General features: G+C 32.6%; 1 long non-coding RNA gene across 1 annotated transcript; it reads left to right on the top strand.

The window, feature by feature from the left end:
- The first annotated feature begins 5,615 nt into the window (after positions 1-5,615).
- Positions 5,616-19,633, top strand: LOC123663659. The gene is made up of 3 exons (XR_006744690.1): positions 5,616-5,627; positions 9,598-9,607; positions 19,329-19,633. It is a non-coding gene; the product is annotated as an uncharacterized LOC123663659 (long non-coding RNA).
- Positions 19,634-19,649: the final 16 nt, after the last annotated feature.

The following is a 19,649-nucleotide window of genomic DNA, read 5'->3' as shown; positions in this document are numbered from 1 at the left end:
TGTCGTTCTAAACGCCCTCACAGATAACAAAACTGGGTCTCATAATGTCAGGATATATACCGGTTTCGACTTATTTGTCCACGGCTTATAATTCACGTTTTTAACTATAAAATATTCGAACGATGTTTTACGAAAATAAACAGCCAATTAAAAATTAACAATAAAATTATATATTTATTTGTTTTGTTCTTATTTTAAATTCTTTTCGTTTTGAGTCACATTTTTAAATAACAGTAGTAGATTTCAAAGAATAAAACAAAGAATGGGAACTGTCGTAAATAAAGGTAAAAATTAAGTTGATTTTAACTTTTTTTAACAAACTTTAATGAATAAAAAGAATAATATAAAAAAGAAAGAACAGAATAAAAAAAATGGCGACGACATCAACAGTTTAAAAATTATTACCTACCTACCTAAATAAACATATTGATACATATTAAAATATATTGAGTTAGAACAAAGACAACTTGCTGAATTTAATTTATTCTCAACAAATCGTCTTTAGAACGATATTTACATCACGCGTTGATCGAGTCGGAAATGGCCTTACACTACAATGGACGTAGTTCATGTTAAATTAACATCCGCAAAGGATCTTCGTTGACTTTCGTCACTAAAGCTTACATCTTTAAAAAAAAATCATCATTATTTATTTCGATGCAATTTTTTTGTCCATTTAATAAAGCGGAATATTTCATTTTTTTGTTTATATTTGTATGTGAAGATCCTAATTTCAGAATAAGACAGATTTTTTTGTAAGATGACTGGTTTATGGGGAAGGAAGTTGGTCTTATGAAGATTGGCTTATGATATAATAGGTATATTAAACATTTCTGTACTTTTTTTTAATAAATCAATAATTAATAATTATAGTCTTTCTGTCCAATACTTTCGATACCTCTCGAGCAGAATTGCAACGCACATTAAAATATGATTCTTAGGCATTTGTAGATTTAAGGTTGCAAAAGTTTACCTTTACTTAAAGTTTGTAAACTTCGATTATCTTCAAAGTTTAGGTAACTAAAGTATTAAATAACAAGTTATGGTCAACATTGCCACACTAAAAAAATCCATAAAAACATAACATAATTCGGAAGAATAGCTAATGAAATTTAGTAGTCGGTGCGTTATGATTCGCTTAAAACAAGACACACGATATCTTATTGATCAAGACACAATGGACACACTATACACAAACATAAGTATAATACATACAACGAAACGCAATGAAAGGAAAAATTACTTCAATGTGTGTTATTTATTTAAAAGTGTCTTGGTGTAGTGTTATCCATATTTCCATAAAATTTGAAAAAGTAATGTAAGTGATAAAAAACTTCAAATAAATGAATTATATTATGATATAATTATTTGTTTTGTAGGTATATTTGTTACCCAAATGTAAAATCAAAGATTTTAAGAAGATATTCTAAAGTTTCTAACAAATCTATAAAATAAAAACGAATGTTGCTAAGCACATAACTCGAGAATGGCTCGAGAAATTCCGCTAATTTATTTTTTTATATGTTCCTGAAGTCCCGCGGAAGGTTTTTATTAAAAAAAAAAATTAAAAATTAAAGTCATCACTCGGAAAACGTTACATTTACGGGTGCAAAGCCGATCATCACTTCAGCTTATCGCAGTTCACTGCTGGATATAGGCATATCGCAGCTACAAGCTCGCACCAAAAATGGAATGAACTCATTGTGTGTTGCCCATAATCACCACGCTGGGCAGGCAGGTTGGTGACCTCAGGGCTGTCTTTGTCGCACCGCCCGTCTTCGGCCTTGTATTTCAAAGCCAGCGGTTAGATGGAACTGTGTTATCCCTTAATCGCCTCTTACGACACCCACGGGAAGAGAGGGGGTGGCTATATTTTTTACTACCATAACCACAGAGCTAATGCAGCAATAGCAATGCTGACACTAAATATAAAATAGATATTTTCAATTTAAACGCAAAATGTTTTTATTTACGACATCACATTAGAAACCTCTAAAACTATCAGTGTTCCTCTATTCTATTATGTATATCTATGAATTGTACATATAAACCTTCCTCTGGAATCACTCTATTTACTAAAGAAAACCACATCAAAATCGAATTCGAAGCGACTTTGTTTTATACTATGTAGTGATTAGGTAACTATTGACAGAACGAAGTCTGTCCGGGAAGCTAGTAAATGTATAAAAATGTAACCGAAGTGCGAGTAAATTAATTAATTGCGTATTTATATCAATATAAAGTTACGTTGTGAATTCTTACGCCATATTTGTTATAACAATACAGTTTTTTTTAGACATTTTTTAGTCTATACTTTTACTTATTACTGTCAAGGTTAACAAGAGAAACTGTTTTAACAATAACGTTTTAGCTTTCAATAATAAAGTATAGAATAGTGTAATCTTAAAGGCATCGACTACACTTCTTCGTGTAATCGTACGTAACATTGGCGAATTTATTTGTGCTGTCTGCATTATTGAAAGACATAAAACTAATGGATAAAACAATAAAATAGTCAAAAATGATTTGGATCCAATTGATACAGCTAAAAACTATATAACGAAGATTTAAATTAAATGTTGAAAATAGTTCAACTTATTTTTTCTTGCGGTATTTTGAGGGTTAATTTGCGTAATTAACACCACTATAAAAACACAGCTTTTATATATGTATATGAGCTGAAATAAATAATGCAAAAGTCTCTTTTTCCATACGTTAGAAAAGAGTAAAATGGGGAATACACTTTATTGAACACTGCTTACAAAGTGGTATTAACATAATTGTTTGCTCGCAAACGAAAAAAAAAACAGCCACGGTCGCTTAGACAGAATATAAAATCATCATATCAAAAATTTCGATCTAGCGGGTACATCGTTTCATATAGCTTAATTGGCTAGAGCGCCGACACGGTCAGTCGGAGATGAAGGTTCGATCCCCGCTGGAACGGTCGATTTTTGATATTATATTAAAAAATGTTTAGAATTTCCTAATGTGTGGGTAACACAAAAATAAATCGTACAATCGTACAATTGAAAAAAAAAACAGACTTCAATTACAGCGACAAGTAATACAATGTAGGTTGACGTCAAAAATGTGTCAATAAAATATTCGTTATCAAAGTAAAAACTCATTATTAGATATAACTCGAAAAGTACTCGTCAGATCACAATTAAATTTTAGTGAGACTACATGACACGCACCACCTTTTGATTAAAAAAAAATATCATCGAAATCGATTCACCCAGTCAAAAGTTCTGAGGTAGTAACATACATACAAAAATAAAATAAACGATTGAATTGAAATTTTTGGAAGTCGGTTAACAACTTATTATAGGAGAGTACGCAAGATCCACGACTATGCTCCTCTGCATCTTTTATAGTCTATTTATCTTAACATTTAAACAAACCATCAATCTCGTACATCATAGATACAGACGTAGAGCCAGAGATTAGCGAGTTCAAAACAATAAAAAAAAAAATTATAATATAGATTATATCAAACATTATGTTGTTAGAGTCAAGTAGGTGAAAGTAAAAAGTTTTATAGCCACTAATATGACTGATATACAAACAATGGCATATCTTTTATGAATCATCGACATGATTTCAAATTTAAAAGATGATTCAAATCGAATTTTAAATGCACGAAGTGTTTATCAAAACCACAACTACGAAATTTTGTAAACCAATAGACATGCCTCTCGACATCACTCGCATTAAGCTTTGATAGGTCAGGCCGAATTAAATTTAAGATCTATCTATACCTACCTATTCCATTAAGGTATGGAATTGTGATAAGATTCATAACATGATCTTTTATTCCCTGTGTTTTAATAATATAGTTGTGAATTCTAGAAAAATACTTAAAATTTAAAATTACTAGTCAATCGTTCATTATTATTATTATTATGAAAATGCGAAACGCGTGAAGTTTAAATAGTTTATAATTTTTCTAAAATTTTCCCAGTTTTCTGCATAGTTTTTTTTTTAATTAGCTACACTTCGCTGCTTAACCCGCGAAATTTCTGATCTCTCGGAAATGTTGGGATAAAGAGAAGCCTAAGTGTTATTCTGGATCTCCAGCTATGTACACCTACATTTCATTACAATTAGGTCAGTTGTTTTTTCGTAGAGTAAAAAAAAAAAAAAAAAATACGAATAAATTAATTATTTATTATATAAATTGAACATGTTCGTCTTTTAAACAGGTATTCAAATATACTTTGTATGTGGCCGTGAACTTAAACGAGTTAGAAATGTGAACATCCGGACTGGAATCAGAGGAATCTTGTGTATTTTAGTCTTTAGTCTTGTTATATTAAATTCTATTTCAACTTGATTTCCATATAAATTCTCATAATCTGTGCATTAGATACAAATGCGTCTCAATTTATTTTTTTAAACAACTTCAAAAAAGGAGGAGGCTACTCCATTTTTTTTAAATTTATTTATCAAATAAACAATACTGTACATATTTAATATAAATAGCATTAAAAACATTAATGAATTAATAATAAATAATTATTATTAGTATTATTATTTATTTACATTAATTATTAATAGTTTATGAACCGATTTTGATAATTCTTTTTTTGTTGGAAAGGAGATACCACAAGTGTGGTGCCATGATCTGATGATAGAATCCCAGAGAAATCGAGGGAAACCCTCGAAAATAGTAGTAGGGACGACTAGTGAGTTTGTTAATTTTTTTTCGTCTACTTACGTTGTATTACTTGTCGATGAAATTGAAGTAGGTTTTTTTCGTTTGAGAGCGAACACAATTATTTAATCTGTTCTCTTGGATTTAGAAAAATCGTTTTAACGTTTGTTTATTGCAAAAATATTATACTAATATAAACGTAAATCTTGTTTATCGAGAAAGGTGTTACAGACAACATTTACGAGCTCGTACTATAAGAAGCGATAAAAATTACTACTCGTATTAATAAAAGATCAAACCATTTCAGGTATTAATTGGTTGTGATCCCGTTCCGTGTTACAATATCTGGCAATATATCCATGTCTCAAAAAATATCAAGAAAAAGTGATACATCGTCAGAACTTAATTGGGCTAAGATCTAGATTAGGTAAAACCGAATTTCGGGACCGTGGGGGGATGGGAGGGGAGAGGGTGGGAAACGCTACCCCTGGTACCACTGTCACACCTCGGAACCCCATGGTTATGGAGATATCCATGGTTAAAGTTTTGAGGTTAGAAGAAGAATTTCGAAAGTTAGCGGAACGCTTGGCTCCGGCGCTACGGGAAGTGCAGCCCTTGCGTGCGAAAGCACGCTCACTCATGCTCTGTACAAAAAAAACCGAATTATGGGGTTTTTGGGTGTGGAGGGTGTAGGGGAATCTATACAAGGTAACACTGTCATACCTCAAAACCCCATGGTTATGGAGATATCCATGGTTAAAGTTTTGAGGTTAGAAGAAGAATTTAAAGCTATTATAATACCTTTGAGCTCGTACTGTTTGCATTGTATGACAAATCGACACTTTTAAACAAAATAACGCGTCGGACATAATATTCTAATAAAATTAGTAACATTGCGTGCTAGAATATAGGTTTAGAAATTCGAAAAATACCCAATACCGAATCGGAGCACCCCACTGTCCACGTGGTCTTGGTCTGTCCTACCCCTAGAGTGTTTTTTTTGTGCCGCGGAGGCGCGAAGGGAGGGCAGCCCTCGCCCGCCGTGCGAAAGCGCGCGAACGAATGCGTAGAGGAGCGGCTGAGGCTGGTCGCCGAAGGCGACCAGCCTCCGCTGCGGAACGGAGCATGAGTGAGCGTGCTTTCGCACGCAAGGGCGGAAGGGCTGCACTTCCCGTAGCGCCGGAGCCAAGCGTTCCTCTAACTTTCGAAATTCTTCTTCTAACCTCAAAACTTTAACCATGGATATCTCCATAACCATGGGGTTCCGAGGTGTGACAGTGGTACCAGGGGTAGCGTTCCCCACCCTCTCCCCCCCCAACCCCCCACGGTCCCGAAATTCGGTTTTACCTAATCTAAAGCTTTACCCTTAATTGTAGCTAATGCTATGTGCTGTATTTGGCAAGCGAGGTGGTGCTTGCTAACGCGACCCCATCTCGCCCCACTCAGGCGGAGGTCTGCTCACACGTGGTGGTTTTTAGTCAGTAAGAGTCGGACACACCACTCCGGTGCCCCCGCGCCGGTGTCCATGAAGATTATCCCCACGTAAAAAAGCTGTGTTTAGCAAGTAGGACTCTTTTAGAAAGTAAAGTAATAACTAATAAGGTAAGATTTTTGAGAACACTAACCTCTAAAAGGGTATAATAGAATTTAGAAGGTGAGCTAACCGTATTAAGCTTTTGACTTTAATATGATTATTCAAAGGTTTAAGGTAGTATAAATTAGACTAAAAGTAAGCTAGACGAAACTAGTTCTTAGACTTACTTAGACTCAAAGTGAGTAGACTTGTGTTTCAACATGTCTCACTTTTATTATAGGTACCTAATTGAATACTTTACTCACCTATTTATACAAAAATGTAAGTTGCTAAGCGCATAACTCGAGAATAGCTCGACCGATTCGGCTTATTTATTTTTTTGTATGTTCCTTAAGACCCACGAAAGGTTTTTATAACAAAAAATAAATAATTAAAATAAAAATTAAAATCATGACTCAAAAAACGTTACATTTATTTTACTATTAAATATTAACAGAACGAAGTCTGTCCGGGCAGCTACTTTACAATAAAATTAAGTCAAAACGATTCAAATATTCAACAATTAAATCTATACATATAATAAAATGGTAGGAAAGTCAAAACTGTTCATTGAATATTTTTTTAAAAGAATACTTGGGGTGTGATCTACATTCGATACCGAAGCCAAAAATATAGTTTTTAGAATTTTTGTCTGTTTGTCTGTATGTATGTCCGGGATAAACTCAAAAAGTACCGCATGGATTTACTTCAAATTTGGCACGTATATTATTAAGAAGTCGGGTCAACATATAGGCTACATATTATCATGCTATCACCTACCGGAAACAAACAGTGAACCTTTATTTCCTCAACGCATTCTGTAACAACGTGTAATCTAACGACGCATATTTCAATGTTGTTGTTATTATGTTAATAACCATGCTATATAAGCTAGCTTCACACTATAAAAATCACGCAATTTATGTAACTAAGCCGATAAACATAATTAAATGAATATAAGTAAGACAAGACAATTTTAAAGCAGCGCCATCTATGAAATTTTCTGTAGATATGAAATGTAAAGAAGAAACGGGTAAATGAATGTTATTTTATCAGGTATAATCGTAGGTATTTTTGGTGCTGTATAGCGTTCACGCAGACGACGTCGCGGGCAGCAGCTAGTTTAACAATAAATACACACTGTAAAAAGTAAATTTCCGCTAACAATAAATATACACTGTAAAAAGTCGATGAATAAATAAAAACAAAATAAAATAAAGGGAATAATTGTTACGTTTAAAACCATAATTTGTAAAGTAAATCACTGCACTTCCATTTATTTCTAACTGAAGCAGTCGTTTTCGGGTACATCACTTGCTTAATATAATAAATAATGTCTCATAATATATAAATAATTGGGATTATTGAATCAATGTTCAATATGCTTTAGTTCATACTTGAGTCAGCACATGACTCACAATACTGTGAACTAACAGCTGATGTCTATATAGTCTCGCTCATATATGTATGTACCTATGTACTGTAGTATATATATTTATTGGAGTCCCGAACTTTCCACACAGGGAGCTTGGCATATGTATAACATACTATGGTGTATAATTATTGAGATTGTCAAGTTCTACTACTACTACTATATACTTGTAAGTACACCAGTGCACCTTAAGATATCCATGAATGTACATGTAAAAGTACTGTTGTGTTGCTCTGTATCTATAGCTATTATGAATAGATTGCCATGGAGGTCGATGGGGGACTCCTACGTTTAGTAGTGAAAATCCAATAGCTGACCTGTTGACATGGATGACTTCTTAGTGCATAATTAAAATGGCGCGCGGCGCTAAATCTTAAAATACGCCACTGCTTGTTACGGTAGACAGAAATTATTCACCCATCGCGATTTTGTTTACAAAACATACCTTTAAAGTCTAAGTTTGTCTTTAAAATGCGTTGTGTTCTTGAAAGAAAAAAATGCCTCGAAACTTGAACATTTCGATAGAAAGTTTTAATTCACAATTGAAATACCTTTTTATTTTGCTATCTCAAATGCGAATTAAATTATTTAAAAAACCATCACTCCGGTACATTGGAACAAGTTTTGTTTTAGTTGCAAGGAAATATATTCTTTATACTTACATATGTAAATGAATTCAACATTCAATTTGCTTACATTCTAATTCGTTTGAACCTGTAGATTTCTAATTAATTTCGTTTTCTAATTCATTTAGTCTAAAAAATATCTTTTTAAAATTTTATTACTTTTTTATGTTAAAAATATTAAGGCAAAACGAACTGCAACTTTATGCTTTTTTATTTGTACTAGTGGTCGCACAGAGGTCGAAATTCGACCATAATTAAAAATTTAGATTAAAGAAAACCAATATATATATATATAAATATATGGGCAACATGGGTTCACGCCATTTTTGGCGCGAACTTGTGGAGGCCTATGTCCAGCAGTGGACTGCAATAGGCTGTAGTGATGATGAGTAAAAAAATAATTTATTTATTTATACTTTATTGCACAATACATTAAAGAATTGTACAAAAGGCCGGCTTAATGCTAAAAGCATTCTCTACCAGCCAACCTTAATTATAGAATATAAAGAACCTTTTTTTTTTAAATTTTTCAATTTGACTACAGACTGACAATCAACAAAATAGTGTAAGCAGTATATATAAGCGTGTGTGTGTCAAATACGTGGTTGGTGTGTACTGTTTTTTTATTGATTTAATGTACTTTTTATGCATAATTTAAAAAATATATTTGAGCATTCTGCACTCCATCTCTATATAAATTATAAGTGTGCAAAATTTCATTCTCCTCCGTCGGCGTATTTTTGTAAAAAGGAGTACCTACAAAGTTTTTGCTTCACGTATTAATATATAGAAGATATTTCATTGGTAAGTGCCAGCTTTTTTCATTTAATAATAGCTGGTCGGCCAGGAAAGACAAATAAGTTTAAAATATTTAATATTTACAGAGCATGATATTAAAAATGAGATATTTTTAATAGCACAGAATATAAAATTATCACCCAGGAATATATGCCTTCAAAAAGGAGGTTACAATTGACGTTGACATACATTTTAAAACATGTTTAAAACACATAAAGGTTAGGTTTATTATTTTTATGTTTATTTTAATGAGAGTTCGATTATAAGATTTAAATTAAGCCAAAATAGCTAGAATATTTAATACAAAGACTAGAAGAGTTGGAGTCATTAATTCAAATGAATGAAATACCTTTAGGCAAATAAAGACGAAATATTTCAGTTTTATTTACCAACCGTAAACTGAAACAATAATAATTTGTAACTTGCCGTTTTCGAGAAGGTAACGAACAAAAACGTTCTTTTGTTAGGCGAGTTCACACATTAGTATAAGATTATAATCTATACCTAGTGTTCGTAACGTTTACGTGACTAGTTACAAAACAATGAAACAGTTGATAGTGTTACACATTTTAGGATTGTCGTAGAAAGTCCGGCATTTCTAGCATAGACACGAAACGATATACAACAAAAGTAAACAAGCACACACAGTGCAAAGATGGTGTTAAAACTAGGTAATTAGCTGACGGCTGCAATTTTTTTTTGTTTTTTAAAAATTTGAAATATGGATAAAAAAATTTTTTCGATGAAGGTTATTTTTCGAAAAGAATCTATCCAGTATTTTTTCCGTAATGTTCTAATAACGACAAACCTAATTTTTTTAAGCGATTTCAAAAAAGGAGGAAGTTCTATATTCCGCAGTACTATAGTAGGTATCCATCGCGTCGCCAATAGCCGGAAGTTACTGCAAACCGTCAAGAAGAGAAAAGCCGAGTATTTGGGTCACGTTTTGGGACACGAGCGATACCAGCTGCTCCAAATTATAATGATGGGCAAAGTAGAGGGGCAAGCGACGCGTTGGAAGAAGAAAAAAGTCCTGGTTGCGCAACATCCGCGAATGGATGAAGATCGCCAGCGTGGAAGAGCTATTTCACTTGGCGCGAGACCGCCAAAAATTCGCTGAGCTGACGGCCAACCTCCAGTAGTGTAGAGGCACAAGAAGAAGAAGATAGTAGGTATATTTTTTGATAAAATGGTAGGAAAGTCAAAACTGTACATTGAATATTTTTTTCAAAAGAATACTTGGGGTGTGATCTACAATCGATATCGAAGCCAAGCCAAAAACATAGTTTTTAGAATTTTTGTCTGTTTGTCTGTATGTCTGTATGTATGTCCGGGATAAACTCAATAATTGTGTTTGCTCGCAAACGAAAAAAAAACCGACTTCAATTACATCGAAGAGTAATACAACGTAGATCGACGAAAAAATAGTAATACTTTGTTCGTATTCCATATAACGCGACATTATAAAATTGTAGAATTATATAATGTTCTACTGTTATTTCTAACATTTTGTTAGCGATTGTAGGCAGAAATTTCATAAAAGGCCCGTCGTCGATTCGCGCGAAGCGCTGACATCGCTTATTACGGCGGGTTTTTTAGTTGAAGCGGATTTATATTGAATTACGGTTTATGTCTTTTTTATTAAAAATATGTAATGTTCATGTTTTCACACAGCTCCGATGCACGACTGGAGTTTACCTCTTCAGATCAACTGTCTAAATAGGCACAAAAAGGCTTACTAGTCTAAGAAATATATTATTACTATATCAAATTGTAAATAAATAACGCCATCTATCGGAACCTAATTGCGTTATTAGAAAACGTCTGAACGCCATCTCTAACAAGGTCATTCGTTCAATAGATTTTACTGTTCAATTTTTTCATTCCGGGACCTTAAATGAAAATCGATTCTTAAGGAGAAAACTCCAAAAACAGTCAAGTAAATACGCCATATCAGATATAGCTCAAAAAGTTCGAGTCAAATCTTAATTATATTTAAATGGGACCACATGACAAGCACCACCTATCGATTAAAAAAAGAATCATCGATATCGGTCCACCCAGTAAAATAATAATGAGGTTAATATAACGTTGGTCGACGTAAAATAGCCAAGTAAATACCCAGTATTAGCGATGACTCAAAAATTAAAAGCTCAAATATATTTATAACGAATAAACTGCTACTCTCTACTCTAGTGGAATATTGTAATTTGATCGATAGTGAACGAAGTAATTTCATAACATTTTGATAGATGGCGTTGTGGCAAAGTATTGAACATGACCACAGTCGTCTTAACATCGTCATGTAAATACGTGTCATCAAAGATTACTCAAAAATTGCTCATTATATCTCAATCATATTTAAAACGGACGACATGACAAGTATTAGCTTTTGATTTATACAAAAAAGATCAAAATCAGTGTACCCAGTAAAAAAATATAACGTATAATACAACGTAGGGTGACGAAAAAACCGTCAAGTAAATACGCAATATTAGATATAACTCACAAATTACGAATCAAATCTCAATTAAATTTGAATGGGACCACGTGACGAATAGTAGCTTTTAATTTATATAAGAAACGTCAAAATCGGTGCACCCAGTAAAAAGTTATGAGGTATAATACAACGTAAGGTGACGAAAATAATGTCAAGTAAATACGCGTTATCAAAGATTAATCAAAAAGTAGTAATCAGATCTCGATAAAATTTATATGTGACCACATGATAAACATCAGCTTTCGATTAAAGTAAAAATTATCAAAATCGATACACCCAGTAAAAAGTTATTGCGGATTTTCAAGAGTTTCTCTCGATTTCTCTGGGATCCCATCATCAGATCCTGGTTTCCTTATCATGGTACTAAACTAGGGATATCCCCTTTCCAACAAAAAAAGAATTATCAAAATCGGTACACCCAGTAGAAAGTTATGTGGTATAATACAACGTAGGTCGACGAAAAAAGCGTCAAGTAAAATCGCATTATTAGATATAATTCGAAAAGTAGTTGTTAGATCTCAAATAAATTTAAATGGGACCAATCGGCACACACCACCTTTCGATTAAAACAAAATTTGTCGAAATCGGTCTACCTGGTCAAAAGTTCTGATGTAACATACATAAAAAAAAAAAAAAAAAAAAAAAAAAATACAGTCGAATTGAGAACCTCCTCCTTTTTTGGAAGTCGGTTAAAAAGTACTGCATGGATTTACTTCTAATTTGGCACGAATATTATTAAGAAGTCGGGTCTACATATAGGCTACATGTTATCACCCTATCACCTACGGGGAACGAGCAGTGAACCTTTATTTCTTCAACGCATTCTGTAACAACGTGTAATCTAACGACGTATATTTGAATGTTGCTGTTATCAGCATTGCACCCGTGCGAAGCCGGGGCGGGCCACTAGTATCTAATATTCCTGTTCCCAGTGTTGTTGTACAGAGCTCAGAGTACATTAAATAGGAGCGTAGCACAAATTAATATTAGACATTACGAAATTAAAAATTTACTATTTAGTAAATTAAATCAAAAATCAGCGTACAAGGAATTCTGCTTTTTCGTCTTCCAATAATAATAGCAGTGATTACCATTAGAATACCTATATAATTATAGTATGCTAAAATAAAATAAAAATCGTTTATTGGTAATATTTTAACTCTCTACGTCTCAAGTCAATCTGCGACTGGAAAATATTACAAGTATCATTATTATTATCTATTTAGAAGTAACGGCCATTGAACTATTATTACTAGGCTAGTAATAATAACTCAATGGTAACGGCATTTATAATTATAAAGGATTCTAACAATGAAATCACAATGAAACAATCTCACTAAAATCCGTTGAATTCTTTTGAATTTCCTTTTAAGTTAACAGCAATCAAACAAAAACAATAATTTAATTAGGTACGTAAAAATATTTCAATGAGTTATAAATCAATCCAAACAAAAAAAAAAACATTTCCTTAAATACGGTTATCTTTACGTAAGATTTGTTGAGTATTTCAATTATTGTAAGATCGTTATATCATGGACGTAAATAATTATAATCGCTTTCAATTTTCGCTAATGAATCTTTCATATAATAACTTGAACGTAATTAATCTAACAATAACATGTAAAGGAATAGACAGTACATTTTTTTTTCTCAAGTGTTATGGCAATTACGAGGAAGTTGTTCTATTTCCGATTCTAAATTACATATATGTTTATTAATATAAATTCGAAATGTAATACTAGTAATTTGTTATCATACAGTTTCGTGTAGGTCACGTTACAACAATTGAATCATGGAATTTCCTGATGCTGTATTAATGAATCAGGTGGTAGCCCGTAGCAATGTCAGCAACTGGTACAAAAAAAATTATCAAACCTCTAAAACACATTACAAATTATTTTTTTAAAGAAAATATTTCAAGTCATTGTAATTTAAGCATATGTCAGCGGTCGGTATTGTCATAAAGCTAGATTTCTTTGAATTCCCTTTGTAAGTAGATAGGTACTGTTACGCTCTATTTTTACGCGCAGTTTTTGTCAAATATTTTTTTCTCACATCAATTAGACACGATTTTGTACGGAAGGATATTTAAAAAAAATTCAAAAAATTAATAGTTGAAAAGGTCATAACAATTTCAACAGAAGTTTAACATTATTTTTTTTTGTAATTCAAAATTGAGTTGAACTGTTTTCCTTTTTGAAAATAAAACCTTTCAATTTTATTTAAAAATAGCTCTGTCTGCTTGTCTTATTAAATTATGATATAAGAGTTAAACTAGGTACGTTTATTCATAATATAGATAGGTAGGTATTACTTTTATTAAAGTAAATCTTCAAATTACTTAAAACCGCTATAAAACATTGTTTGGTTTTAATTGTTCCATTCATGATGCAGAGAATTCTCTTTCATGTCAAGGTTTATAGATGAAACTTAACACGGTGTTAGACTGATATAATTAATATTCAAAAAAAAAAAAAATATAGTACAGATTTTAACTAAACACTTATTTAAAAATTATGTATCTACACAATAACTCCTGTGTTCCAGTTAACAAACATCAAACTTTTTAAGGGAATAACAAAATAATTAGTAAATTACAATACGAGGAGTAAGACCCGTCGAATCAACTTTTTCTTTCAACTGTAAAGGACAATAATTAAATAGTGTAAATAAACATTCAACTTACGTTCATATTTCAAAGGTTGATGGCGCTCGATGAGAAATTACCATAAACGGCACAAATACACAACTTTCTTCTTGAGAATTTCAAACTTCGTACACAATTATTAATACGTGAAACTGGTCCCTTGCAATTCTTTATACGTCCTCCAACTACGGTGGCTAGCAGTCGACTGATAAATTCGTTAAAAAACGTAAACTTTCTCGGCCGGCCTGCAAACCACAGCCGCGATCAACACTTACAAAGGAGGCCTTAGCAAAATATAACAGGCTTAATGACTTGTGATAACTTGAATGATACAACGATAATTATTATGTCGTGTATATTTATATTGTATTTAGTTTTAAGTTTTAACTACAAAGAGAATTCTGTAGAGAGGAAAAAAGGTGAACTGGGTAAACTGGGTAAATTATCTCTGAACTTCGTTATCAATTGACAGTAATAGCATAAATAATAGTAATACTCAAATAATAGTACTAACGAAGGAACCAGAATATTTGCCTTTCAAGCATTGTTGATATAGATACTAAAATTAAATTAACTCAATAAATAAAAAATTAAAAAATGTTTTTTTTTTTACTTTATAGCACGATTTTCTAATATCTATTATTGTCTATGTTTGTCTATGTCCATTGTAGGTTTTAATAATATAATGTAGACATCTAGCATCAATATATTTTTAAACGTTTTAAGCTATTTTAGATGACGCTAAGCTGTTTCCTTTAAATTCCTATGTCCATTATAAAATTAGCTTAAAAGTAACAGAAGGAAGACATAAATTATGGTGACAGTGCCTACTTAATACCTGTAACTTAGATCGACTTACTAGTTACTTGCTCCACTGACCACATGCTTACAAACATATCCGTGGAAAATGAAACCTAAAAGTACTTATACGTTGCATATAATAAGTGATTGTTATATGTGCAATAAATAAATGCATGGATGCAATATGTAGTTCATATAATAATTACTAATCAGTAAAGGGGTCGAAGTAGACACAGAGTGTTGGGTTAATAGCAATTCGAATGGAGATAAGACATTATTATAAACAAAACAAGTATCAACTGCTGTCTGGTTATGGCAGTAAATAATATAGCCACCCCCTTTCTTCCCGTGGGTGTTTTAAGAGGCGACTAAGGGATAACACAGTTCCACTAACACCTTGGAATTTAAAAAGCCGACCGATAGCGGGATAACCATCCAACTGCTGGCTTTGAAATATACACAGGCCAAAGACGGGCAGCAGCGTCTTCGGTGCGACAAAGCCAGCCCTGCGGTCACCAACCCGCCTCCCCAGCGTGGTGACTATGGGCAACACACATAAGTTTACGCAATTTTTGGCACGAACTTATGGAGGCCTATGTCCAGCAGTGGACTACGATAGGCAGAACTTACTGAAGTATCAAAGTTTTCATTATTCCTAAAATTTGACAAACATTTTTTTTTAAATTCGACAAACCTGAGACTTATTCAAATAACAAAGAATAAAACCTACATAAACACTTTACTCTCGTCGCCCCCCTCCCCCGTCGAGAATGTCCTCCTGAGTCAGATGTCCCAAAACATACACAATACATAAGCACAAACGCCCAGACCAGGACAAACAATACAAATGTTTGCCATGAGGGAATCGAACCCGCGACTGCAAGCACAACAGCCAGTGATTTGACCGCTACGCCAACGCGTTGTCAATAATCAAATGTTGCAGTTGTGACCAAACTAATTTTCATTTTGAATATAAATGAAATTTAATTTGTATTATGACAAAAACTATACAATATTGTAAAAATATTCAATCGAAGGAGAGGAAATAAACAATAACGTCGACAAAATATATAGAAATGTAGAATAACTTTCAAAAAAGTTTTTTAGCAATTTTTTTCACTAAAATGTAGAAATTATAAGAAACAAATCAATATTTCTTTCAATTGTGACTATTAATAAATGCCTCAAGTTATTGCAGGCTCAATTTTTCAACATCTAAACATAAAATAAAACATAAAAAGAACTGTCTTCTATCTACAAAAATCCGCAATAAGAAGTAACTATTTTTTTTTTTTTTTTTTTTATATTCGTTAATAAAATATAAACCTGTTTTATAAAACACTTTTCAAGGCTCTTTTACGTTAACAAAAAGGGGTTTCACCTGTTGTCCTTGAAATACTAGACGACGATCGTGGTATTCAAGTACAGGTCCTTTGTTAGCTGTCTCTTCTAGTGAATGGGTGTACAAATAGAAACGAAAATAAATTTATAGGTTCTACAAATATTTTCAACAAATTTAAACATATTTTTTTAAATTAATAAACCTATAATATGAAGATAATAAATAAATACATAAATATAACATTCATACACAGTCGTCTGTAAGCAACTTAGTGTTTATGTTTTAGGTAACAGTTTACTGATATAAGTAAATATTTTTTATTTATTTATAAATTTACATAGAAATAAGACATATATAAATACAAATATTACACCCAGACTCAGGCGGGAATCGAACCCACAACCCGCGGAGCAGAAAGCACTGCCAAGCCACTACAAACTGCGCCAACGGGCTAGTCAATAATATTGTAAAGCTAAAAAGTTTTTGTCGTGCGTCCATCTGTCTGTCTTATATTTTTTTCCTATTTGCTTGTATAATAATGATAATGAGGATTAAGATAATTCTGTTTAATCGCAAACGAAAAAAAAACCGACTTCAATTACATCGACAAGTCGTAAGTAGACGAAAAAATAGTCAAGTAAAAATGCATTATTATATTAGATATCTCGAAACTTGTTAGATCTCAAATAAATTTAAATAGGACCACATGACCCTCACCATCAAAATGTAGATCTGACCGAAATCACGCAATATCTAAGCGACAACAAAACTCATCGTAGAGCTATGGGGTATAGACCAAAAGACGCAGAAAAATTTAGTGATTCAAATGGTATATATTACTCATTTTTAACCGACTTCCAAAAAGGGAGGAGGTTCTCAATTCGACTGTATTTTTTTTTTTTATATATGTTACATCAGAACTTTTGACCGGGTGGACCGATTTCGACAAATTTTTTTTTAATCGAAAGGTGGTGTGTGTCAATTGGTACCATTTAAATTTATTTGAGATCTAACAACTACTTTTCGAGTTATATCTATTGCGTTTTTACTTGACGCTTTTTTCGTCGACCTACGTTGTATTATACCGCATAACTTTCTACTGGATATACCGATTTGGATAATTCTTTTTTTGTTAGAAAGGGAACAAGGATATGATGATGGGATCCCAGAGAAATCGAGGGATACTCTCGAAAATCCGCAATAACTTTTTACTGGGTGTTTCGATTTTGATAATTTATAATTTAATGAAAAGCTGATGTTCATCATGTGTCACATATAAATTTTATCGAGACCTGATAACTACTTTTTGAGTAATCTTTGATAACGCGTAGTTACTTGACTATTTTTTCGTCGATCTACGTTGTATTACTTGTCGATGTAATTGAAGTCGGTTTTTTTTCCGTTTGTCTGCAAACACAATTATACGGATTTATGTCGGTTAGTAAGGATTGCCTTTCAAGCGCCGATATATATATTTTCAGCAAGACTTTAATAAATTGTTTTTCGACATTTTTTTTTAATGAACAAAAGTTTGTTGTAGTAAGTATTACCGATTAAGTCTCATCGGTAATCACCGGTTCATTCAATCATTCATCCCTCAATCTGGTGGGGACTTCATTTATTAACAATAAATAACATTATGTAGGGTAGACGATTAAAATTAGGTTAATGTTTGTATGATTGCAACTACAATTAATATGTTGACGATGTGACATTGTTTAGTAATCATATTAAATATTAATTAACTTATTGACACAATTTTCTGTAAATATAGTTTATTCGCGTCAAGAAAATATACTTGTAAGTGCAACACAAAGGTACACAGCGTTTTCAAGGATAAAACAAAACATCTTTTTGAAGTAAAATTTCTTTACGCACGCTTGACTTGGGGAGCTGGTGATTGCGTGACGAGAGCGTTACGAAAAGTGTGTTAGGCGAGGCTAACGGAGCAAGTGAGAGAGGTGCAAGCACACATTTTCTCTTTCTCTCTCTCATAGCCAGTTACGTTTCGTATAGCTAAGACACACTGCAGTCCTATTGCTAAAGAAGTTTTACTTCAGTCCTGTGGTTTACAGCACGCTTGTTTTTTTTTTAATGTATTCAGCCTGTAACATCACAATTTCTTGACTGAACCCGATTTTCTAATTTACTTTGATCTAATTGGTCCAGGGGTGCAGCTAAGCTGAGTGACGAAGATGAGTAGGTAACTGTTTTTTTAGCACAAATATTGTTGGCGCCACAGCGAATAGATTATTATTTGATTGCTGATTTATTAGATATAGATTATTATTTGATTGCTGATTATTATTTGATTGCTGATTATTATTTGATTATTGATTGCTGTGTGGTTACGGCAGTAAAGAATATAGCCACGCCCTCTGTTTCCGTGGATATCGTAAGAGTCAAAAATTTTGGAATCCCTGTTTCATATACACAACAGTTTACAATAACTTCCCATACAAATCGTTTTTTATTTGGAGTTTTCAGCACCGATCTCAAAACTATTTCTTTTAGAAGGTACAAAAAACATTGTTAAGATTTTTTTTTTTTCGTGAATACTTTCAATTCAAATAGAAAAGAAAATAATACTGTAGCTAACAAGCCTTGGTTCGTTTTGATTAGTCGTGTAGTTTGTTTCAATTACGACCGCCAATAGAATAAAAATGAAAACTTAGAGAAAATGCGCTTTAAAGTTGTCGGTCAAAAAAATAAATAATGAATTTTCGACTACTTACGGTTATAATTAGGTTATAAGTTAATCAGCTGAGCGATAAAATAATCAATTCTGGTGGAGTTGCTCGACTCTAAGGGCCGCGGGAGCTTCCTTGCTGGAAAAGGACGTACACCGATGTGCGTCGACGTTGTCTGTGGAATCTGCGTATTCGTGACTTCGTAGAACGATCACCGCTCGATTTATCACCTTTGGGATAGCTAGACATGATATTTCAGTGCTCTGTACTCGGTGCTTATCTTTGAAAATATTCCGCAATATCCGATATAACTTGGCCTAGACATTCTTGGATACATATGCAGGATTCCTCTTAGCTCAAATTGACTATAAAAGCGGTCTGTATTAAGGTTATTGCTATTTTTTTAAAATATTATTAAAGTTAAATTTGACATTGATTGGGTTGCTTACGTCCAGTAAGGTGATCTATACATTATCTGTACTTGACTATTAGCGTGAGTTTTGACTAACTTTTACTTTTCGAAATGATACCATAGAACCATTTTTTTTTTATAAAAACGTGATATTAACTTATTTTTTCT

This window comes from Melitaea cinxia, chromosome 20 (genome assembly GCF_905220565.1).
Source record: "Melitaea cinxia chromosome 20, ilMelCinx1.1, whole genome shotgun sequence".
Taxonomy (NCBI): Eukaryota; Metazoa; Arthropoda; class Insecta; order Lepidoptera; family Nymphalidae; genus Melitaea; species Melitaea cinxia.
Note: the sequence above shows the minus strand (reverse complement) of the source record. Positions and strands in the feature narration are given on the sequence as shown.